This window comes from Hemicordylus capensis, chromosome 2, assembly GCF_027244095.1.
Source record: "Hemicordylus capensis ecotype Gifberg chromosome 2, rHemCap1.1.pri, whole genome shotgun sequence".
Lineage (NCBI taxonomy): Eukaryota > Metazoa > Chordata > Lepidosauria > Squamata > Cordylidae > Hemicordylus > Hemicordylus capensis.
Window position 1 is genome coordinate 66,813,392 of NC_069658.1, and position 24,821 is coordinate 66,838,212.

Consider the following 24,821-nt stretch of genomic DNA (forward strand, 5'->3'; position numbering starts at 1 on the left):
TCACACAAGTATTAAAAAGAGAACACCTGGACTACTTGAGAGATTTGTTATTCACACTTAAAAAATGGAAGGTTGAACCGGATCTATTTAAAGGATCCTCCTCAGTTAAGCAGCTAAGGAAAACAATTTATGGAGAGATTCTAGAAGTGGGTTTCTTAAAACCTGATTTAGAACGTAAACGCTACAAACAACGCACTTCACAGTACTTGTTGCAACCCGATCACCCTATCGCTCTTATGGGAAGAGCGATAGGGTGATCGGAAACAATCGTGGGAAACAAGGTGGCGCTTATACCATCAAGTACTACCACTTAATGCAGCTAAGCCAATGGCTCCCAGAGGACCAGCAAGAGTGCCTTAAAATCACCTGCAAACAGAAAGCTAGTGAGCTAGGTAAAACATTCAGGGAAACCCACTCACATTTCTTAAAAGAGTGTCTGGTAGCCAAAAGAGTGTGGCAGGGAGTAAGCAAGCTGTTAGAGTGGCCTGATTTGGAAAAATAGACTTGGGAAGAACTAACCTCGGGTTTGAGCGACTGAACCTCCTTTCGAGGTCCCAGAAAGAAACCTTCAAGGAAACGGGACGGAACGGGTGCCCTCATACTAGGGAATTGGAACGTTCCCCTTCTCGTAATCAGGTTAGTAAACCTGTATGTCATTTATGCAATGCTCCTGCATAGGAATAGGGAGGGAAGACACAACCAAGAGGTTCACGCAGATGAGACAGTGAATCTCTTCTGGGAAAGTTTGTATGGTTATGTGCAAAAAGACAAGAGTATCTCTTCTAAACAGCAATGGGACAAATTGTGGAAATGGACGTCAGACGTAACCCCCCCCTCCGATTACCTGATGTGCCTTGAAATCCCCCACCCCCGAGTTACAGTACTACCTGCATATACTTCATAACCTTGTAGGTTTCCAAATCCTTGTGTGTAAATCTTTGTAGATATATCATGTACAAACAACCACTTTGTATATAATTGTGCTTTGGCAACGTACTGTATGCTTTGGTGGTTTGTTGGTTCAATAAAAAAATCTTGTCCTATAAAAAAAAAAACTTGTCCTATCTTGGAGAAGCCAGGGAGGGAACTTGAAACCTTCTGCTCTTCCCAGAGCGGCTTCATCCCCTGAGGGGAATATCTTGCAGTGCTCACACATCAAGTCTCCCATTCATATGCAACCAGGGCAGACCCTGCTTAGCTATAGAGACAAGTCATGCTTGCTACCACAAGACCAGCTCTCCTCCTAAACCAGCTCTTCACCTTGTTCACCCTTATCCAGTCCATTACTGCATCCGGGTGCCAAGGTAATAAAAGGTGGTGAGGCTGCTCACTCTCTCGTCAAGGCTGGTGAGGATAAAGGCCTGGATATCCTGCCATTTCATTATTTTTTTAAAAAAATAAAAAATCCTCTGATTTGTATTGAATGTTGTTTGTTTTATCCAAGTGACAGACCAAATCAATATACACAATATAAAGAGCAATAACTGTCCAAATGATACAGAATCAGAAAGGGAGGAGGGAAAGAGGGAGAACTTCACCATTTAGTTCTTTCTTTAAGCTTTTCAAATGCAAGTTCTTGGAGATTCTAGCAGGTGGTTTACAGTGGATACTCCTATGACAACAACAAAAAGCAGTATTTGTAAAAATCATTTCATCACTTTCTAGTCAGGCTGGAGCTCTAGTTGCCTCTGTTCCTGCCAACAAAAAGGGAGCCAAGCCAACAAAAAAAGTAGCCTGGAGTGATGAGAAAAGATGAAGTGCATCTTTTTACACAACATGAGAGGAAATTGCTTTCTCTCAGCAATGATCCACAAAATATTTAAGCTGGAACAGTTTTATAATAATGATAATAATGACAATGATAATAATGTGATTATTCCCAGTGCGGAGAATGTGAACAGTTCCATCAAATTTTATTTCAAAGAGACAATAGTCCCGTTCATTCAATGCATCTGGGGACTTGAACAGATGGACTGGAGAAGAGGGATTATACCCATTGGCTCCATCCTCTCCATGCATTCATCCAAAGCTGGGGACATCTTATCAGGGACTCTGCAAAATGCAGGGTCCCCAATTGCACCAAAAGAGGCTATATGCATTAGTTTGCACATTGTTCACAGCTTTGAATGAATGCATGGCCTGGGCTAGTGGGTCTGATTCCACTGACCCCTGGCCATGTGTGCATTACCCCAGATACAGCATATGATCAGAGTTTATATCAACTTTAGTTCAAGTATTCCAGACTTGTCTAAGTTGTGGATCAGACTTCATTTATATTAAAGGTAAAGTTGTGCCATCGATTCGGTGTCGACTCCTGACGCCCACAGAGCCCTGTGGTTTTCTTTGGTAGAATACAGGAGGGGTTTACAATTATTTATTTATTTTATTTTATTTTATTTTATTTTATTTTATTTTATTTCTATTGCGGGGCGCAGTATAAGATTATTCCTTTCAGCATCTTCCTATATTGCTGCTGCCCAATATAGGTGTTTCCCATAGTCTGGGAAACATACCAGTGGGGATTCGAACCGGCAACCTCTTGCTCCCTAGGCAAGTTATTTCCCTGCTGCACCATTAGGTGGTTCTCATAACACCACCATTAGGTGGCTCTGCATTACTACGGGCATTATCCTGATAGGCCATCCTGTGAATGGATGCAGTGCTTAATTTCCAAAGTGACAGATCCTCAAGCTCTTTTGGAAGTGGAAGCCCCTAGTTCTAAGCCCAGCTGTATTCTGGCCAGTTGTGATTACCCTGTAGTGAGGAAAACATGCTCTGAATGTATATTTTATGTTTGCCAATATATAGATACAGCAGTCATATTCTTAATACAGCCAACTTGTTTTGTACTTTCATATAAGTACAAGGGCTAGTGTAAGAGGGCTAGTATGTGCCCCTCCTCCCTTGAATCAGAATCTGGAACCATCGATTATCTGCTGTGATGTGTTTAATGAATTCTTTGTGGGGAAAATCTCTCGTATTCGGGCCGACTTAGATTCCGTCTCCACAATTACTTCAGTGTCTGATGTGGAGATGTCCAGTGACTCCTCTTATGTGGTTAGGTTGGATCAGTCCCAGTTTGTGACTCCTGAGGATGTGGACAAGATGATTGGAACCGTGTGGCCCACCACCTGTCCTCGTGACCCTTGCCCGACATGGCTTATGCTATCTGGCAGGGCGGTTGTTCTAGAAGGCCTGGAAGAGATTATAAATGCGTCTATGAGGGAAGGTAGGATGCCTCCTTGTCTTAAGGCTATTATTAGACTGCTTCTGAAGAAGCCTACCTTGGATCCCTCAGAGCTGAGTAACTACAGGCCTGTCTCCAACCTTCCGTGGTTGGGCAAGGTAATTGAGAGGGTGGTGGCCTCCCAGCTCCAGACAGTCTTGGAGGAAACTGATTATCTTGACCCATTTCAAACTGGCTTCCGGGCTGGCTATGGGGTGGAGACTGCCTCAGTCGGCCTGATGGATGATTTCCAACTGGGAATTGACAGAGGAAGTGTGACTCTGTTGGTCCTTTTGGAACTCTCTGCGGCTTTCGATACTATCGACCATAGTATCCTTCTGGAGCGTTTGAGGGGGTTGGGAGTGAGAGGCACTGCTCTGCAGTGGTTCCGCTCCTACCTCTCGGGCAGGTTCCAGATGGTGTCCCTTGGAGACTGTTGTTATTCAAAATCTGAACTTTTGTATGGGCTCCGTATTGTCTCCTATGTTGTTTAACATCTACATGAAACCGCTGGGAGAGATCATCAGGAGATTTGGTGCATGGTGTTATCAGTATGCTGATGACACCCAAATCTATTTCTCCATGTCAGCATCATTGGGAGAGGGCATAGCCTCCCTAAACGCCTGTCTGGAGTCAGTAATGGGCTGGATGAGGGATAACAAATTGAGACTGAATCCAGATAAGACGGAGGTACTCATTGTGCAGGGTCAAAACTCGGGAGACAATTTTGATCTGCCTGCTCTGGATGGGGTCACACTTCCCTGGAAGGAACAGGTAAGCAGTCTGGGGGTGCTTCTGGATCCAAGTCTCTCCCTGGTGTCCCAGGTTGAGGCGGTGGCCAGAGGTGCTTTCTATCAGCTTCGGCTGATATGCCAGCTGCGTCCATTTCTTGAGATAGATGACCTCAAAACACTGGTACATCTGCTGGTAACCTCCAGACTGGATTACTGTAATACGCTCTATGTGGGGCTGCCCTTGTACGTAGTCCGGAAACTACAGTTGGTTCAGAATGCGGCAGCCAGGCTGGTCTCTGGGTCATCTAGGAGAGACCACATTACTCCTGTATTGAAGGAGTTACACTGGCTGCCGATATGTTTCCGGGCAAAATGCAAGGTGTTAGTTATAAAGCCCCACAGCTTGGGCCCTGAGTATTTAAGAGAATGTCTTCTTCGTTATGAACCGCACCACCCATTCAGATCATCAGGAGAGGTCCGTCTGCATTTGTCACCGGCTCTTCTGGTGGCTACTCAGGGATGGGCCTTCTCCGTTGCTGCCCCGAGGCTTTGGAATGCACTCCCTGGTGAAATAAGAGCCTCCCCATCTCTGACAATTTTTAAAAAGTCTTTAAAGACACATCTGTTCACCCAGGCTTTTAACTGATACTGTTTTGATTGTTTTTAATGTTGTTTTAGAATATTGTTTTAAAATTTTTATATTGTTGTGTTTTAAATTTCTTGTGTTTGTTTTTAACCAACGTTTTAATGTTTTATCTTGTTGGAAACTGCCCAGAGACGGTATAAAAATATGTAAAATAAATAACTAATAAATAAATAATAAATATAAGGGTGTGCACGGACCTGGGATGGACCAGATTCGGACCAAACCGCTGCTCTGTGAACTGGTTCAGTTGGACTGACTGGTCTGGCCAGTCAAACCAACAAACTGGCTCAAAGCAGTTCAAAGCAGTTCGTGATCAAACTGCTCAAACCAGCCCGGTTCACGACAGAACGGTTCAATCATAAATTGGTTCTGCACATCCCTACTTTAATAATATTTGTAGTATTCCCACTGGTATTTTATTGTTAGCTTTATATCTGTTTCAAAATCCACAAATAAACATACACACATGTTCAGAAGCATCCCTTATTATCACTATTCATGTTTTAGAACCAAATCCTGGCAATGGTAAAAGATTCTAGGACTAAAGTCCGGTGAGCACAGCAATCTGCATTCTCCTTCAGCCCTATTCACACATTATGTTTAGCACTCCTACAAGTGCCCAATATACACAGATACAAAACTATACACAGATACAGTTATTCACAAATTCTGTCAGTTGAACAGAAATACAGCAGTACACTTGCTATCTCCACCACACATGTGAGCGGCCGGTATCCAGGGTCACATTTAAAATGAATGAAGGGTCAGATGTTCACACAAAAACACATACCAGTATACACACTTGTATTATGTAATAGCCTCATTCAGAAGTTAGTAACTGAAAGCTGTACTCAAGTACCTCTGGAAAAGCCCCAGAAGTCCTGCCTGCTCATCTATAACTTCTTGCTCCCGACATGCCGCTCAAGCTTACAGACTTCATCTGAAGAGGTGAAGATTGTAAGCATGGTGGCAGGTGCTTCCTTGAGTGGGAGAAATGGACATCCATATCTCCCAATCACATTAATGTCTGCCATCACACTTACAGCCTTTGCCTCTTCAGATGAAGGCTGTTAAGCATGAGTGGCATATCAGGAGAAAGAAGGGACTGACAAGCTGGTGGGGACTTCCGGGACTTTTCCAGAGGCTGTTCTCGAGTATAGCTTCCCGTTACTAACATCTGAATGAGGCTTATGTCTGGATATGGCTTTCCTGAAGGGGTTCACCAAGCAACCAACTGTTGCCTCCCACAACTGTGTTCTAGTTCAGCTATCTGTTTTGACAGGTCCAGGTGACAGAAAGGCACTTTACAGTGGCTAAGCATCAAGCAGAAGGAGACTGGTGTAGTTCTTGGAATCACTATAGAACTGAGACCCTTATGGTGTCATTTCCAGAAGCCATGGGTAAACAGTTATGCCTTCGCATATTTCTAATTGCAAGTCAAAAAGGAAAATGCCTCCTTAGGCAGTTATTCAGCAAATATTGCTGTCCTATGCCATATGGATGGAAATAATCAAGCTTGGGTTGTTAAAATTGGTGTTTGGATAAGACATTGGTATTTTCTGTATACATTATCTGTAAATGTCAATAAAATATAGTTTTATTTCCTTTTCTGCAAACAATTAAATTGTTTCTTGTTATTAAAAAAGTAGATTGCGGCCACTTCCTTTGGAGTAAAAAAAAAGTGCTACAAGGAGCCATATTATTGGCAAATTTACTAATGATTTTTTAATGCTCTACATAACCATGAAAATACATATATATGCAGAAAAGACTGTTTTTATGAGAGTATTTAAGTATACAAGATGCAACTAGTAACAGTTGGCAATTAGTGTATTCAGACAAGAATGGGGTATGCTAATATATTGATTCAAAATGAAAATAAAGCCATAAAGCTGTTTCATGAGTACCACTCTAGAGTATGTATTTCCCCATCTGGACTTAAGATTTGTCACCTGCTCAACAACACATTTGTTCGGGTTTTAAAATAAAACTTGTGGCATATAGCCAATTTGTTATATTCTCAAATATTTGCTCCTATCTGTGTTTGATTATGGAGATATGATATGATCTCTGCCATCACATTACAGACATTAAATAGTAAATGTCAGATTCCCATAGCAGTCTTTTCTTCTATTTGATCTTTTGTGCCATATGTATGATTAGCCATCATGACCTGTACACTGAATTCTGACATAGTCATTGTACTGATATAGTTATATAACAGCACAAGGATGTATTCCAAAAACAAGCATGAAAAGAATCCCAATTTGCTCTGTTTTCCTTCTTAGTGTGAACGGCTGTGTTTCAACAAGAACTGCAGAACCACCAAAATAAATAAATAAATAGATTCCACCTGAATATAAAATGAAAGGAAATATTGAGCATTTACATTATTTTGTCTTTTTAAAAAATATTATTTTAAAGGCTATACATATCATTTGGTGATCCCATAAAACTTCAGGCATGAAAACTAGTTGGGAACAAATATTCTGGGGTAAAACCAGTTCCAGTGTTCCCGTTTTCAACCACAAGGTCAAAAAATAAGTGGCCAGCTTTTCCCTTTTTTAAAGTTGGAAAAGATAAAAGTTGGAATGTGATCTCATATTTCACATCCTGTCTCATTTGACGCTAAAATTGACTAAGGCTGGAAACTGCCATTAGTTTTTGAGAGGGATGAAGGTGGTAAAATAGAGGTATCATTTCTTCTTCAAGTATTTTGCTTAGCATCTCTAGTCAAACAAGTTTTGAAACCTGAAAACCTGTGAACAGAATTGATGATGGGATAAATGTGCAGAGCAGAGCATAATGTCCTCGTTATACCACTTTCAATATCCGGGGGTTGGGGTTAGCTTACCTTCTGCATTAGTGTACTCTCTAAAGTTTATCAGCTGTGCACCAAGTTAGGAAAGCATTCTCCCTGACTGATCCTCAACAATTAAATGTTCTATTCAGCCATCCAAAAATGTTGGTTTCAGATGCTTGACATTTTCACTCATGCTATAAAAATCATGGAAATTGCTAGTTAAGGTACCTATCTTAACCTTTTTGCCATTTAAGCTGTAAAAACACTGTACAGTCTGGTATATTATATTAGCTTTAAAAGTGAAGCTCCATGCACCCACACTTTGTCCTGGTCTTTCAGCTGGACATCAGACTAGGGAGGGAGGCATTCAGGCAGAAATTCAACATGTGCAGCTTCCCCAGTCACTTCCTAGAGAATGCTTATTGCTATGAGGTGAGTATTGTGGGAAGAGTACACTAATTCCCATAATATTGGGAATAAAGGAGAATACTGGGAAAAGGCAAGATGAAGAATAAGTCAGTTGGTGACAGTGGGTCAAGAAGGAACAGAAGAGACCAGAGAGGTCTCTTTTTGTCCAAAGGACAAGAGTAGGAGAGAAATATGAGACAGACAAGACTTCTAAAGGAAAGGAAAAGTAGGCATGGAGAAACAAAAACTGAGATTACTTTTATTAAAAAACCCACCAAAGATTGATGGCTTTCAACAAATGTACAGTGGTCCCTCGACTTACAAACTACTCGACATAAGTATTTTTCGAGTTACAAATGGCAGTTTTAGATCCGGTTTTAGATCCGGTTTTTTCGACTTACAAATTTTTAGATGGGGTTTCCTCGACTTACGAATTTTACATGCGGTTTCCTTGACTTACGAATTTTACATGCGGTTTCCTTGACTTGCCTGCCTGTTTACTGCCTGTTTATTCTTGAAAAGAAATGTTCCTGTGCAGTTTGCAAGCCTTACTGGGGGTCTGGGTCTTTTTTCTAGGCTCCGGAACGCATTAATCCGTTCCCAGTGCATTCCTATGGGAAACCGCTTTTCGACTTATGAACTTTTCGACTTACAAATGTGCATTCGGAACGGATTAATTTCGTAAGTAGAGGGACCACTGTATAATCAAGCAGTGGTCTGGAGTTGAAGTCATTTGTGTTTATGTTTCCATATTTATTAATTGTGGCTGATATCCTGACTAATGAAGCAGTGGTGCAATGGCAAAAGCATTGGTGCTTCTGAAAAGTTCAACAAATTCATCTCTACTGCTGGCTCAACAGTGGGAGGAAATTCCGATGACCATCCCTTCCCCAGGAAGCACTTTGTGCCACTCAAAAATATGTCCCTGAGGAGCACACAGCCCTGAGGGACATATGGTCAGGCGAAACAGAGGCTTTTGAGGGAACGGATAGGTCATCAACATCCGCTCTCCCCCCCCGCCCCCCGCCCCACACATAGCACCAGTGTAGCATTATTCTGAAACCCGTCAGAAGTATTGGTTCTATATCGGTGCTTCTCCCATTGTAGTGGTGCTTCATTAGTCAGTACACCAGCCTGTGTGCATTCACTGTCTTAATCCATTTAAACATTTTCAAGTATTCATCAAGCTTAAAAATGATTGCCAGTTTGCCTCTCCTCAGCAGTAATCAAGGACTGTGTGCATTATAGCAAGACTCTCTGGAACCATATTCCAGGTGATATGGATGGGTTGCAGACAAAGAAGTGAATCAGTGACCCTCTTGCATAGCCTGCCCATATTGAGGATCTTTGGATCCAAGCTAACAACTTTAATATATCCTTGTTTCCACCGATTCATTTATATCAATCCATGATATGGATTTCCGCATAATAACTGTGTTCAGTGGATCCACAGGTGTTGACAGCTTTTTCCCTTGGACATGAGAAAGGAGATTCTTCCCCCACCCCCAATACCACCATCTGCCCGAACCTCAAACCCCATCCCCCACCACACACACATAATGAGCCCCTGGTGGCGCAGTGGTAAAACTGCCGCCCTGTAACCAGAAGGTTACAAGTTCAATCCTGACCAGGGGCTCAAGGTTGACTCAGCCTTCCATCCTTCCGAGGTCGGTAAAATGAGTACCCAGAATGTTGGGGACAATATGCTAAATCATTTGTAAACCGCTTAGAGAGCTCCGGCTATAGAGCGGTATATAAATGTAAGTGCTATTGCTATATTAGGCACATTTTAATGCATCTCAGTGCACGGGAAACTTGAAGCCCTCAGATAATGCTTCTCTCTAAGTGCTGTTTTCTCTCTAGCTGTGACAAGGATTACTTGCTGAAGCCAGGAAACTTAAATGGATATTTCCCTAAAGAGGGCCTCTTTCTCCCTTCGAAGAATGATAAGCCATAATTCTGCAGGATGTTCCTTTATCTTGGTCCATTTGTTTGCTCACCTGGGGACATTAAGGAATTGGAGCTTGCACTGACAAGTTGTTCTTGATCGAGCAAAAGAGTTCCAGCAAGTCACATCTCTTTCTCATATGACCCACAAAACGGTCATAATTCACATATTCCCTTCTCGCCTCTGATTTACTCTTCATTCACCTCTTTCTTTTCCTCTGCTTTCAACCTCTTTTCCTTCCTATTGTTCATGGCCTTCCCACTCTGTACCTTTAAAAAGTGTGTATTAGTGAGATAACCTTGGAATCTTCTTTTGCTGTTATTCCATGCCACCTTAGCAGAACAGTGACATAATAGTGATATGCTAAACCAAGCATATTTATTATTTGTTTATCTATTGCATTTATATACTGCCCCATATATACTCTCTGGGCAGTTTGCAATGAAACCTGACAATTAAAACTTAAACGCATAAAAATAACCATCAATAACACTTTAAAACATTACTGTACATATTTTATGTGGTGTAGTGGTTAGAGTGCTGGACTAGGACCGGGGAGACCTGAGTTCAAATCCCTATTCAGCCATGATACTTGCTGGGTGACTCTGGGCCAGTCACTTCTTTCTCAGCCTAACCTACTTCACAGGGTTGTTGTGAGGAGAAATGTAAGTATGTTGTACACCGCTCTGGGCTCCTTGGAGGAAGAGCGGGATATTAAAAAAAATTAAAATAAAAAATAAAAAGAAATAAAATAATAGCTCTATCTTGACTGACATCAGAAAAGAGGTATACTTTTATTTCTATACTAGTGTTTTTAAGCCCGTTAAAATAACGGGCCCTAGTTCCTTTTTTGTTGTTGTTGTTGTCCTTTATTCCTTCTCCCTTTCTCTTGCCCTCCTTTTTTCTTTCTTTCTCTCCCTCCTTTCCTTATTTTTTTGTTTGTTTGTCGGGCAGCTGGACGGAGAGTTCTGCTGCCGCCGCCGCCCAAAGTTCTCCCCGGTTCCTGCTTTGCCGCTTGCTCGTCATTGTGGGCGGCGGGCGGAGAGTTCCGCCGCTGTCGCCGCCGTTGCAGTGGGCGGCCGGGCGGAGAGTTCCGCTGCCACCACCACCCAGAGTTCTCCCCGGTTCCTGTTTTGCCGCTTCCCGCCATTGCCGTCTCTGCTCTCCCGGTCCCCCTGCGGGCCCGTCTTTTAACTCTTTACTTTTCTCCCCGCCGATTTTTTTTTTGTTCCCCGCTGCTCTCCCGGTTCCCCTGCTGCTGCCACAGCCCTCCCAGTTCCCCCGCTGCCGCCTCAGCCCTCCCGGTTCCCCCGCTGCTGCCTCTGTCCTCCCGGTCCCCCTGCTTTTGCTCAACATGGCTGTCCGTGTCTGGATGGCCGAGAAAGACACGGGCCGGAAAAGGACACGGGATCACGCTCAAGGCTTTTATTATAGAGGATGCAGACTAGATGGTTCTAAATATTCATTGCAAGAAAAAACATACACTGTAGTCTTACATTCAAGTAATGGAAGGAGAAACCAATAGATGAGTATGCTGTCTGTCAAACCTCAACTTCTGATTCAGGTGTCAGTAATACAATATATCCGTTTTATTAAACAGGGTTATATACAGCTCTTCGGCAGGACTCTAAACACAGGCCTGCAGCAGGATTTCTCCTAGTGCAGGTAAGGAAATGGAAGGGAAGGGAAAGGGCTGTTCTTAATGGTACACTGTACAGTTAATTCACTGTACAGTTAATTCACAAATGTAGGATGTGATAGCACAAAATGAAAGGCATAGTTCTGATCTAATGATGTTGGGATTGTTAGGCCCAGAATCTGAAGAAGATTCTGAGCCAGGTCTCACGATCAGTGAGACCCGGTTTAGGGCGGTGAGCGGGGAGGGAGCCCTGGGCGGCCAGATCGGCTGCCCACATGATTGCCGGCTCCGTGACGGAGCCGGCGGGGGCTGGGGGGGGCGCAAGCTCCAGCATGCCCTGTAAGAGCGCGCAGGGCATGCTGGCGAGACCCCAGGAGCCGGGAGGTGGCTTTTTGCCTCCCCTCTGGGGGTCTCCTCATGAGTAGCCATGGCGCGGAGCCACGCCACAGATACTCACAGTCAGAAAGCCCGGGTTTGCGGAGCGCTCGGGGATTAAGAACATCAGGGGAGGTTTGCTTGCACTTACCACTGGCTTGTTTGGTGGTGACACAAAACTGGGCCTTCTCTAGGGTTGCCGCAGGACTCTGGAATGCACTCTCAAATGAAACCAGAACTGCCCCATCTCGAGCTGTTTTAGACTTTTGAAAACATACCTACAACTACCATGATGACAATGACTACTACTATTATATACCACTTTTCAACTGAAGTTCTCAAAGTGGTTTACACAGGAAAAGTAAATAAAATAAGATGGTCCCCTGACCCTAAAGGGATCACAGTCTAAAAAGAAATATAAGGTAGACACCAGCAGCAGCCACTGGAGGAATGTTGTGCTGGTTTGGGATAGGGCCAGTTGCTCTTCCCCTACTAAATATAAGAGAATCACCACTTTAAAAGGTGCCTCTTTGCTCAGTTAGCAGGGGAGGGTAACACTTATTATATCAGGCTTTGTTGATGCTTAGTTTTTGTTTATATGATTTAAGGTTTTGATTGTTGTTCGGTTTGAATTGTAAACCGCCCAGAGATTTTACATGGAGTGGTATATAAATACAATAAATAAATGTAACAAGAATGTCAGGGAATGGTGGTTGAGAGGCAGGAGAAAGCAAGGAAACTTACCTCAAATACTGGGAGAGCTCAGCCTGTGTGTTTTGTGCCCCGCCCACTGCCCCGCCTTGTGGCCAATGATGAGCTTAATAGGGATGATTGTAGGCTAAAATGACCCCAGCAGGGAAGAGTGTCCAAATGTGGTGATAAGGCTAAGAGTTTAAATAGTCTGCTAGGACTCTTGCGAGATCTCGGAATGAGATCTCATTTCAGGCCAAGATCTCATAAGATTTTCCAGGACTGTTTTGGGATATTTAAAGCTGGACTGGCCAATGATGAGGGGCCAGTTACTGAGCAGGGTGTATGTGAGTGCCCTATGACTCAGTGTAATGACGCCACCAGGAGGGCTGTTTGGAGTAATAATCAGCCATGCCATAGGTGATGTGTTAAACACTACCTATGGCATGGAGGAGAGCTGGTCTTGTCGTAGCAAGCATGAATTTCCCCCTTTGCTAAGCAGGGTCTTCCCTGGTTTGCATTTGAATAGGAGACATATGTGAGCATTGTAAGATATTCCCCTCAGGGAAGAGCATCTGAGGTTCCAAGTTCCCTCCATGGCATCTCCAAGATAGGGCTGAGAGAGACTCCTGCACACAACCTTGGAGAAGCCACTGCCAGTCATAAGAACATAAAACAGCCCTGCTGGATCAGGTGCAAGGCCCATCTAGTCCAGCATCCTGTTTCACACAGTGGCCCACCAGATGCCACTGGGGAGCCCACAGGCAGGAGGTATGTGCATGCCCTCTCTCCTGCTGTTGCTCCCCTGCAACTGGTATTGAGAGGCATCATGCCTCTGAGGCTGGAGATAGCCCACAGCCACCAGACTAGTAGCCATTGATAGACTTGTCCACCATGAATATGTCTAAGCCCCTTTTAAAGCTATCAAAGCTGGTGGCCATCACCACTTCCCAAGGCAGAGAATTCAGTAGATTAATTATGAGCTGTGTGAAAAAGTACTTCCGCTTGTTGGTCCTAAATTTCCCAACCTTCAGTTGCCCACTCCTCCAGTTTGAAGAGATCTTTTTGGAATTCCTCACAATCCATTGTGGATTTCACTACCCTAAATAGTTTAGTGTCATCTGCAAATTTGGCCAATTCACTGGTCACCCCAACTTCTAGATCGTTTATGATCGAATTAAAGAGCACTGGTCCCAGTAATGATCCCTGGGGGACCCCACTTGCTACCTACCTCCATTGTGAAAACTGTCCATTTATTCCTACTCTGTTTCCTGTCCTTCAACCAGTTACTGATCCACACATGAACCTATTCCCTTATTCCATGACTGCTAAGTTTACTCAAGAGCCTTTGAGTAAACCCAGAGCCTTTGAGTCTCGGTAGATAATACTGAGCTAGATGGACCAATGGTCTGACTCAGTATAAGGCAGCTTACTATGTTCCTCCAAGGCTTGTCTTGACAACATTAGAGGTTTGTTCCTGGACCTGGATAGGTTGCTTGCACATAAACTAATGTAACAAAGAAGTTCTGGTAAGAACTAAACTGCCTACTTTCCTTTCACTATCCCTGTTAACTGGACTAATAGGTTAGGCAGTTCACAAGTTAACCCACTTGCACCTCAAACATTCATGTGTCTGCCATCTTGAATTAGGGTGGATGACCTCATCACAAACTATGCTGTTGAGGTGTCCCTATGTATCCTTACAGCTGTAGCAAATTTGGTTCAAATTGGTTAGGCGGTTCATAAGTTGGCTCAAACGGTCAAGTGTCCACCATCTTAAATCAGGGTGGAGGCATCATCACAAACTATGCAGTTGAGGCATCCTTATGTGTCCCTACAGCTGTATCATATTTGGTTCTAATCGATTGGTTAGTCCACAAATTAGCCCACTTGCTCCTCAAATGTTCACACATAAACCAGCTTGAACTGGGGTGGATGACATCATCACAAACTACACCATTGAGGTGTCCCTACAACTGTACTCAGTTTGGTTCATATTGTTCCAGGCTTTGCAAAATTGATAGAGACACCAACACGGAACCCCCCCGCCAAAAAAAATAACAGGTGATCTCATAAGCTTACTTTCCTTAAGGAAAGTAGACTAAAAAGTGTAGTTATAAATTCTTAAAACATAGAATTGTGTCAGCAGGGCTGTGGATTATTCTCAAAATGCAAGACATTTAACCACTTGGAAACCACAATGATTCAAGGTCAAAAAAGAGCCTGTTTAAGAAGAGTATATCCTTGAAAACTGACAAACTCACAAAGCATGGATTCATGCATAATTATTACATCATTTAGTAAGGAGCGAAAGCTTCTGCTTTTAAATCAAATGTTTGTAGGTGTAAAATTCTTTCTCTAACACGCTACACTGAAGCTGACAGCATTTTGTGGAAAGACTGCTATTAAAATATATTTTACTTGGAAACCTTTGAGTGATATCTAAATATTTCTTGCCTCATTGAGCTTGGGCAACCACACCCCTCCCCACCATTTATGCTGATGGAAGTTAGGCATGTGCATTGAGGGGTAAAAAGTATTTCTCGCTAGAAAGAGGATCTCAGTTTGATGGCTGCTTTTGAAACAAAGCCATGATAAATGTGATGCGTGAGAAGAAAAGAGAGGCAGCATGCATGGTGGTAAATTAAGTTTAAAAGTATCTTTCTCTGTGGTCACATTCTTAACATAATTTGAGGCCTGGATACTTCAAATTAATGAGGCGAGTCTCACAATCAGTGAGACTCACCTGAACGGGGTTTGTGGGGAGAGTGGGCTTAGCTCACTTTCCCCGTAGATGATCATTCCTGCAGCCCTCGGAGGCTGGATCGGCTTCCCACACAACTGCCGGCTCCGTCACGTAGCCAGCAGGGGCAGCAGGGATCAGGGCCACGTGCCCCCCAGAAGTTCCAGGATGCCCAGGGTCGGGAGACTTGTTTCAGCCTCCTGGCAGGAGTCTCCTCGTGTGTTGCCATGGCACGGAGCCATGCCACGGCAATACACAGTCAAATGGATGGGGTTAGCAGAGTGCTTGCTCCACGAACCTTGTCTAAGGGGAGGGGGAATTAGGAGGATTTGCTGCCGGGAGCTGCATGGCTCCCGTGGCAGCACACAATCCTCCAAAAGTGGGCTAGGCTCCCTCAATGTGTTGTTTGTAGTAAAATGTTTGCTTGGAGCCTTTGAGCATGTAAACATTCAAAAGAAATACCTGGTCCTCTGTCACTCAAAGAAGTATTTATAGGGATAAGAACCAAAGACTGAGAGAATAAAAAGAATGAATGAAAGAATAGAAAGAAAGAGAATGAAAGGGAAGTATCCCAAAAACTGCCAGCTAAAATGCTTTGTCTAAATAATAATGAATAGAAGGTTTGGGAGACTCAATGAGAATGGGTATGAAAGAGTTAATTCTCTCCTCTCACCTTATGGAAAGATCCAGGAAGTCCTAGACATGTTGGAACATAGAACATATGAAGCTGCTTTATATGAAGTTAGCCCCTGGTCCACCTACTGGCTCAGTATTGTCTACCCTGGCTGCCAATGGTTCTCTAGGGGTTCAGACAGGAGTCTTTCCCAGCCCTACCTGGAGATGCCAGGGATTGAAACTTGGACCTTCTGCATGCAAAGCAGATGCTCTTCCACTAGGCTATGGCGTGAAGATGCCAAATTTCCTGTTTTGGTTCTCACTTGTCCTTTGAAGTGTAAACTTCATCAAACAACAGTACATATGGAACTGTGACAGTTTCACACCACTGTGTTTAATTACAGTATGTATTTATGCGAGAATTGAGAGTGTGTGTTTTTCCTATGGTTGTTTTTCATTTTAACTCCTTCTCATTGTACATTGCCCCATCCCCCACTGTTGTTCTTCTTATATGAGATAGTTTCCTTTTGAATACTAATTATGATTGTACTTTATAAACAACATCCTGCTGCTAATCTTTTGAGGTAGGTAATACCAATTACTTCGTGTGGAAATCTCTTTATCAGTCCTTATTGTGTCATCACCCTCCTCAGGTGGTTTGCAAAGAATTCATAGCAGCATCAATCAGACGGGACAGCATAGCATGGAAAGTTTGCCCAGCGCCAGAAGCAGGAACTTGAATAAGAGATGCATTCTGGCATTTTGAAGCTGTCAGGATTTTGTCTCATGCTTAAATCAATCTAAGCTTACAATATAATAAACTGGTTTGTATTAAAGCCCACAATATTAACTTTTGTTGATGTTGCACATGATAACCAGACAGCCACTGCCTCCCAAGGAATTTATTAAACTCCAGGCATGTATATAACATGAATGGTATTAAAACAGATGATTTTTCAGAAACAGTGTAGGCAGAGGCAGAAGAACTAAGAGGGAGGCTGCCATATCTCCAGCTGTCTCAAGAAACTTAATTCCAAATTAATCTTACAGTCTGCAGACCTTTCTTAAAGGGGAAAAAAACAAAGCTCAAATTTCCCAGAAGCAGACAGTGGCCTTCCACACAGCCTCAGATTTAGTTTATTATACAAAAGTTCTGTTCATACATTATGCTGTATAATACATGCATACAGATGTCTGTAATGTATATGCCTTTGTGTGAATGACTGCACATGCATTCATTTTAAAAGTGAACTGAGTACAGGTCCCCTTAAATTCAGGATACAGAGAGGAAATATACTACTGTACATTTACATTTACATTTACATTTACGTTTACATTTTATATCCCGCTCTTCCTCCAAGGAGCCCAGAGCGGTGTACTACATACTTAAGTTTCTCTTTCACAACAACCCTGTGAAGTAGGTTAGGCTGAGAGAGAAGTGACTGGCCCAGAGTCACCCAGCTAGTATCATGGCTGAATGGGGATTTAAATTCGGGTCTCCCCGGTCCTAGTCCAGCACTCTAACCACTACAGCATGCTATTGAACATAATGTCTGAGTAACTGCATAGTACATGTGCTGAATGTAATGTGTGAGTATATAGCTGTACATACATGCAGATCTGTACAAGTACGCACTGTACACAGAATGTATGTGTGTAGAACACAGAAGTGTGAATAGGGCTATAGTTTTAAATAATTGAGGGAGGCTTCTATCCCATCAGACCATGTCCATTTCTAGCAGTTGCTTTCCTCATGGATGGGCTCCTTAAGCTGGAGTATTACTCTATGTTTAAATGTGAGGAAGTGTAAAGCAGGGCTATAGCAATCAAATTAGGAGTCACGGTTACTTGGAAGAGACATTTCTATACTCTCTGGTTTTATATCACCTCTAAGGGCAAAGTATACATATGAATATAGGAAGCTTCCTAACACCGAGTGAAACCATCTAGCTTTGCATCGTCTAAACCACGGCTTCTCAGCTTCAGCCCTCCTGCAGATATTGGTCTACAACTCCCATTATCCCTGACTATTGGCCACTGTGGCTGGAGATGCTGGGAGCCATGGTTCACAAACAGCAGGAGGGCCAATGTTTAGCAACCCTGGTCTACACTGATGGGCTGCCCCTCTCCACAGTTTCAGACAGGGGCTTCCACAGCCCTGCCTACAGATGCCAGGGACCCTCACAAATGTACATCAGCACAGTAATGAGTATGAGCAAGTTGCACAAACACAAAACATGTGCAAATATGTTACCGAAGAGTAAGTCCATTGAAAACAATTGCCATGAGAGGGCCAGTTCCAACAATGCTGACCCAACAGGCAGTTAAAGGCAGGGCAGTTAATAGTCACACACACCCAACCCAAACAGTGCACCATTCTGCACCATATACTCGCATGGGGGGAACATCCAAGCCCCTTACTAATGTGATTTAAATACTATACGTTTAAGCCACATAAATATATGGAGTAGAATGGCATGCCGGGAGGGACATGCCAGAAGGACAGGCCACCAGATAACATAATCCACGTGTGCCCATTCTTATCAATTATTTCTAAACACTAGCCATAGACATATAGGTGCTACGCTGCTGTTTGTTCATGCCCATAACAAGAATCAGTTTGATAAAAAGTCAGTGGCCGAACTCCTGACTAAACATTCACCCACACTACGGGAAGAAACATCCCTGCTGTAGAGAGCTCCCTGAACTCCTCAGTGTACCATGTGGTGGGCGAGTAGAGGGGAAGAAGGGCTTTTATGACCCTCAGGGACATATTTCGAGATGGCACAGGGCAATTCTGGGGGAAGGAGAGCTCAGTGGATATGCTGCCCCTTGCACAATCAGCACTGCACAATTCGGGGAGCTCTCCATAGAAGGGACGCTTCTTCCTAGTGTGTGGACATACACTTAGGATGTCAGCCAGTAGATTAACCCTATAAACTGGTATCTGTGCAACACATGGAATATTTATTTCATAGTTGCATGTGATATGCTTTTCCTTCCCTTGCAAACACAGAGCACTCACCTATCTTCAGCAATGTGCCATTATACTAAAAGTAGGTTGCCTTCAGCAAGGCAATTTAACAAAACTGCTGCAGCATCACGACGTTTTCATTACCTAAACATACTTAAAACAAAAAGCAAAAAATAATCAATGTATAGACTGCTGCAACTTTAATAGCAAGCCCTTCCTTCAAAGCCATTCAAGGGAAAACAACCATTTGTCTTTTACTGCATGTACTTAGAACATAATGGTTCCTTTCAATAAAACTATTGACAAATACGTTTGCTTCTGTATTTGCTCTTTGGGATTAGTGTGGCTTGTTTATGCAGTGCTGATTGCAACTAATCTTAAATAGAGAACCTTTGGGCACTGTCATATTAGGAAACAATTTTAAAATACAATTATATAACAATGAAATGCTATTAGAGGAGCAGCCCGGAGATATTTAGTAAAGAGGTTCTCTGGAAAAACAGAAGGAATTTTAGAATTTATTTTCTTAAATTGAGGAAGTGCTCCTCAGGTTTGTAATATGCTCATTCTTTCATCTCTGGAGAAATTCATCTCTCATTTTTGTTGCTGTTTCTTCACTGGTATATATAAAGTGAAATGTGCCACTGAAACATTATAATCTAGTTGAATAATTTTGAAACTTTCTGCCTTCTGCGAGTCCTTTCCACATTAGCCCATCTGTGAACTGCAAAATATTCTGGGAATAGGGGAGTGAGCACTCAGTTCACACCAGGTGCTGGTTTGCCACTGACCTGGGTGAGCTGCACGTGAACTCTAGAATATTCTGAAAACGGCTCTGGGCAGTGCATTGCAGAAGAAGAATAACAGTAGGGAAGTAATCTTTCAAGGAAGCTTATGCACTATTACAGGTGTTCTCATTGAGGAACTCTCGATAACCTTCTAAGGAACCCAAGAGTTTGAAAACCACTGGTCTAGTCCCACAGGGTAGGATATTCATTATAGCTTCCAAGGAAGGTGGTTCATTCATTCATTCATTCATTCATTCATTTTTTATTTCTATACTGCCCTTCCTTCCCAAAATGGCTCAGAGAGGTTTACATTAAAAACAACACTAAACAATTAATGGTTAAAATTGAAAACTGTAAAAACAACATAAAACCATTATTAAAACAATTAAAACAGTTTTTAAAACCCTGGAAAACCAGGCCAAACCTTTATGGTTTAAAAACAGTTTAAAAACCCTGGAAGGTCAGGCCAAACAGATAGGTCTTAAGGGCTCTCCAGAAGGCCAATAATGAACTCAGATTGCGGATATCTGCCGGGAGGGCATTCCACAGCCCAGGAGCAGCCACAGAGAAGGCCAGCCTCTGAGTCACCACCAGACATGTTGGTAGCGACTGAAGATGGACCTCCTCAGATGACATTAATGTGCGGTGGGGATCGTACCAAAGAAGGCGCTCTCTGAGATAACTTAGAGATTCTACAAACCCTTGATGTATCTACTTCCATGGCTGAACTGCTCTGATCGAGGGCAGTCCTTTCATGATATGAGGTGGGGCGGTTGCCTCAGGCAGCAGACGACTGAGTTGCCAGTAGGGCAGCAAGATTGATTATTTATTTATTCATTCATTCATTTATATTCTGCCCTTCATCCGAAGACCATGCGGATCTCAAGTGTGAGAGTGTTGAGATCTTCCTGCTGCCATTGCAGCTCATATCAGCTCTTTGGGACTGATATGACTCTTGCCAGCCTTTCGAAGAGTGCCTCTCCTCACTTGTTACAAAACTTGCAAGGAGGATGAAGTGAAAAGGGGAAGCTGCTGACAACCTTCCCTCCTCTCTGCCCTCACACCACTTCCAGAGCTTGCCAGGGTCAGTATTGAGAGAGGGATGACCCCTACTGGGGGAATGGAGCAAGGCAGCATTTGGTGCCTTGCCTCAAGTGCTTCAATTAATCACCACAAGTGCATAATTCTCTGCCGTGGAATTCTCTGCCTTGGGAAGTGGTGATGGCCACTAGCTTGGATGGCTTTAAAAAGGGCTTAGACAAATTCACGGAGGACAGGTCCATCAATGGCTACTAGTCTGAGGGCTATCGGCTACCTCCAGCCTCAAAGGCAAGATGCCTCTAAATACCAGTTGCAGGATAGCAACAGCAAGAGAGAAAGCATGCCCTCAGCTCTTGCCAGTGGCCTTTTCAGAGGCATATGGTGGGCCACTGTGTGAAACAGGATGCTGGACTGGATGGGCCTTAGGCCTGACCCAGCAGGGCTGTTCTTATGTTCTAATATCTTGGGCCACTCCTGGCTCTGATGGTTAAGAAGTTCCTCCTAAACTTTAAATACAACTTCCTGTCATCTCAGCCACTCAAAATCCATGGGAACTGCATGAGTATCATGATCTTGTGCATTTCAGTACAGTTTGCACTGGAAAATTATGCCTAGTTATTTAAACTGAAGCTGTAACAATTAAAACAATTTCTACACCAGAAGGAAACACTGCACTGCAAAAATGAATATGATAATTAAATATCAGTACTAAAGCACATAGTAAATATAAAATTGGTGTCACAAACTGACAAGTTGCTAAATATCCATCCATTTTTATATTCCATTCTGACTTCAGTGGAACCAGATGTTGGCAAATGGCAGTTGCAGGGCAGGAGAAAGCAGGGAAATGTACCCCAAATACTGGGAGAGCTCGGCCTGTGTGTCGTATGCCCTACCCGCTGCCTTGCTTTGTAGCCCATGATGGGCTTAGGAGGGACGATTGCAGGCTAAAACGGCCCCAGAAGGAAAGAGTGTCCAACCGTGGTGATGGGGCTAAGAGTTTAAATAGTCTGCTGGAATTCTTGCGAGATCTCGGAACGAGATCTCATTTCATGCCAAGATCTCGCGAGATGTGCCAGGACTGTTATGGGTTATTTAAAGCTGGACTGGCCAATGATGAGGGGCCAGTTACTGAGGAGGGCCTATGCTGGCGAGCGCCCCATGACTCAGTGCAAAGACACCACAAGGAGGGCTGTTTGGAGTAAATCAGCTGTGCCCTAGGTGGTGTGCTAAACCTCTGAGGTTTGTCTTGACAACATTGGATATTTGTTCCTGTAGAGCTGGCTTGGACATAGAAGGCTGTTACACCAGCATTACACACTCAGTACAGAAATTAGGAAGCGTCAAAACCATGGTATACTGTACAATTCGGCAGTATTAAATGTGCAATGGCAGTAACATCATTTGCACTATGGTTATTAGAAAACTATAATAAGCTGAATTTTCTGCATATCCCCAAAACTACCTCATGTCAGTGTCAATCTGTCAAAATAGCATTTCCATTTATCTGACCTTTTGATTAGCCAAATGTTTTGGATGTCCTCCAGGCAATTGGATAAATTAAGTTTGTACTTTATAATTTACATGCAGTTATGGTATTTTAGAGAAAGTCATTAGCTTGGAGTTTGAGCTGAGAAGCATTCGCTGGCATCTAGTGCATTGTATTGTATTTCTTCCTCTTACTTCCATGTGTTAACATTATACCAGAATGATAATTCTGAACTCTCTACCCCCAGGCTTATCACAAAATCCATATAAATCACATTTCACTGCAAAACCTCCAAGCAGTTTCATCTAGACATGAAACGATTAGTACTTCAACTGCTACTATTATTTATCTATCTCTATAACAATTTTCAGTATACAAAATGCTTGACAATTCTTATCTCATTTGCCCTCTTCACAACAACTCTGTGAGTAGTGGTGTGCATGAAATGGAATTTGTGTTCTCTTTCTAGTTTGAAACGAAATGCATATGGCTGAAACATTCCATCAAAACAACCAGTCCGACTGGCAGAATAAACTCAAAACCTTCTGAGTGTTTCGGCCATAGGAAACAATGGGGGAAATCAAAACACCCCATTGTTTCCAATGATGTTCCCTAAGGACACCAAAGTGGGTTGGGTGGTAAGGTATGAAATGACATTTCTAAAACATTCACCATATTGGTGTAGGGCAGGAAGAATGGAGAGTCTACTCAACACCCAGCCAACAAAAGAAATGGGCAAGCAGGAGATTTTCAAGAAATTTTTAACCTTTTCCCCAAACCCCCATAGGATCAAGCCAGATTTCACCATTTTAGCCATTTTGTTTTTTTACAAAAATTTCAAAAATTAGCCGATTGACACCATAGCTTTGAAACAAATTACACAGAGTCCTTCCAATGCGGACTTCATGTGTGCCAGAGTTCATAAGTGTAAGCCCATCCATTCCAGAAATACAAAAGGTGGGGGAGGTCATGCTGTTACCCTTTTTCATGAAGGCAAAGGGCAGATTCCTCTATGGGGGTGGAATGATGGTCCAAGGAACATCTTCAGTTTCAGAAGATAGGTCCATTATTCCCTTTTAGCCATGCCAGAATCCTCCATATATAGAGGCAGAATACCTCTGAGCACAAGGTACAGGAAGAAAATAAGGGATGGCCATAATCCCTTCCATTTTCCAGAAACATTCAGGAGTTTTCAAAAGCATCTAGATCAGGGATGCACACCTCAAATACCCCAGTGGGCTGGAACCAACCATGACTCAGCACATTAATTATTACATTAAAATGAATTAATAAAAATACTAATGAAAATGAGGAGGCAGAGGTTTGGAGACAGAGGGAAAGGTGAGGGGAAAAGAGGGCTGGTGTCAGTGGGCTGCATCACAGGGTGGAACCAGCATGGCAGGTGGGGTCATCTGGTCTGAAACCACCAACTGCTCATCAGCAGGACAGGCCAAGAGGTCTTCATGGCTCCTGCTTTGTTGCTGCAGGATACTCCAACCTAGGGGCCAGCAAAAAAAAATCTCCAAGAGCTGGATCTGGCCTGCAGGCTTTATGTTGTGCAGTCCTGATCTAGATGGTCCCTACTGGAAAAAGTATGCTGCAATAGATTGATCTTGGTCTAACTCAGCAAGGCAGTCATGTTCTTCCATTGGAAACCATTCAGCGGGGACTTGTTGTAATACTTTAATTAATTAATTAATTAATTAATCTATCAATAATATTTATATACCACTTGATATCTCTAGGCAGTGGACACAATTTAAAACATAATATAAAAGAGAATTAAAAAAAACAATTAAACCAATTTCACAAAATAAAAAGTTAAAACAATTTCATGAAATAAAAACAATTCAACTGAAAATTAGTTTCAACTAGCTTCTGTGCAGTAGTTTACTTACTTTTTGGAGTTGTGTTGTGAGAATTTGGCTGGTTGTTCAGTTGTTTCTTTATTTTCCTATGTGTCTTCATTGTCTTTTTGCAATTCTTTCTGAGCATCAGTGCACTTTGTTTTTGGATTCTTTGGGGGAGGTTGGTGTTTCAAGTATTTGCTTAGGTTTTTTTTCTTGTCCCTGCTGTTTTGTGGGGTTTTTTCTCTCCCCCTATTAGCAGGGTCAGGTAGTAGCTAGATATTATTTGTTTATGTGGGGAGTGTGGCTACTGTAGACCCTGTAATTTTCATTTTTTTAATTATTTTTAATTTTGGTGGTGGTGGTAAGACTGGCTACCCTTGTCCCTCACAGTCCAGTGTTTTGGTTTCCATCCACCTCGCCTCTTGCCCAGTGTTGTCCTTAAAAGCCCACCCCCCATTTGTCTTTTTTTTTGGTCTCGCCTTCCATCCCCCCACCTTGTGCCCCAGTGTCTCACCTTCCATCCCCCCTTCTATTGCCTCATTGTCTCACCTTCCATCCCCACAACTTCTGCCCCAGTGTCTCTCCTGCCCTCTCAGCACCTCTTGCCCCAGTGTCTCGCCTTCCATCCCCCCGCCTTCTGCCCCAGTGTCTCGCCTGCCCTCCCCCCACCTTCTGCCCCAGTGTCTCGCCTGCCATCCCCCCTCTTCTGCCTCAGTGTCTCGCCTGCCATCCCCCGCCTTCTGCCCCAGTGTCTCGCCTGCCATCCCCCCACCTTCTGCCCCAGTGTCTCGCCTGCCATCCCCCCGCCTTCTGCCCCAGTGTGCCTGCCATCCCCCGCCTTCTTCCCCAGTG

The 24,821-nt window shown here is 43.2% G+C and overlaps 1 long non-coding RNA gene across 1 annotated transcript; it reads right to left on the reverse strand.

Annotated features, from left to right (window-relative positions):
• Positions 1–1,517: 1,517 nt before the first annotated feature.
• On the reverse strand, positions 1,518–21,652 carry LOC128346761 (uncharacterized). Its single transcript, XR_008317171.1, has 5 exons — positions 21,527–21,652; positions 18,853–18,954; positions 9,818–10,034; positions 7,461–7,603; positions 1,518–1,612 (listed from the first exon to the last, which is right to left on the reverse strand). It is a non-coding gene; the product is annotated as an uncharacterized LOC128346761 (long non-coding RNA).
• Between the last annotated feature and the right edge of the window lie 3,169 nt (positions 21,653–24,821).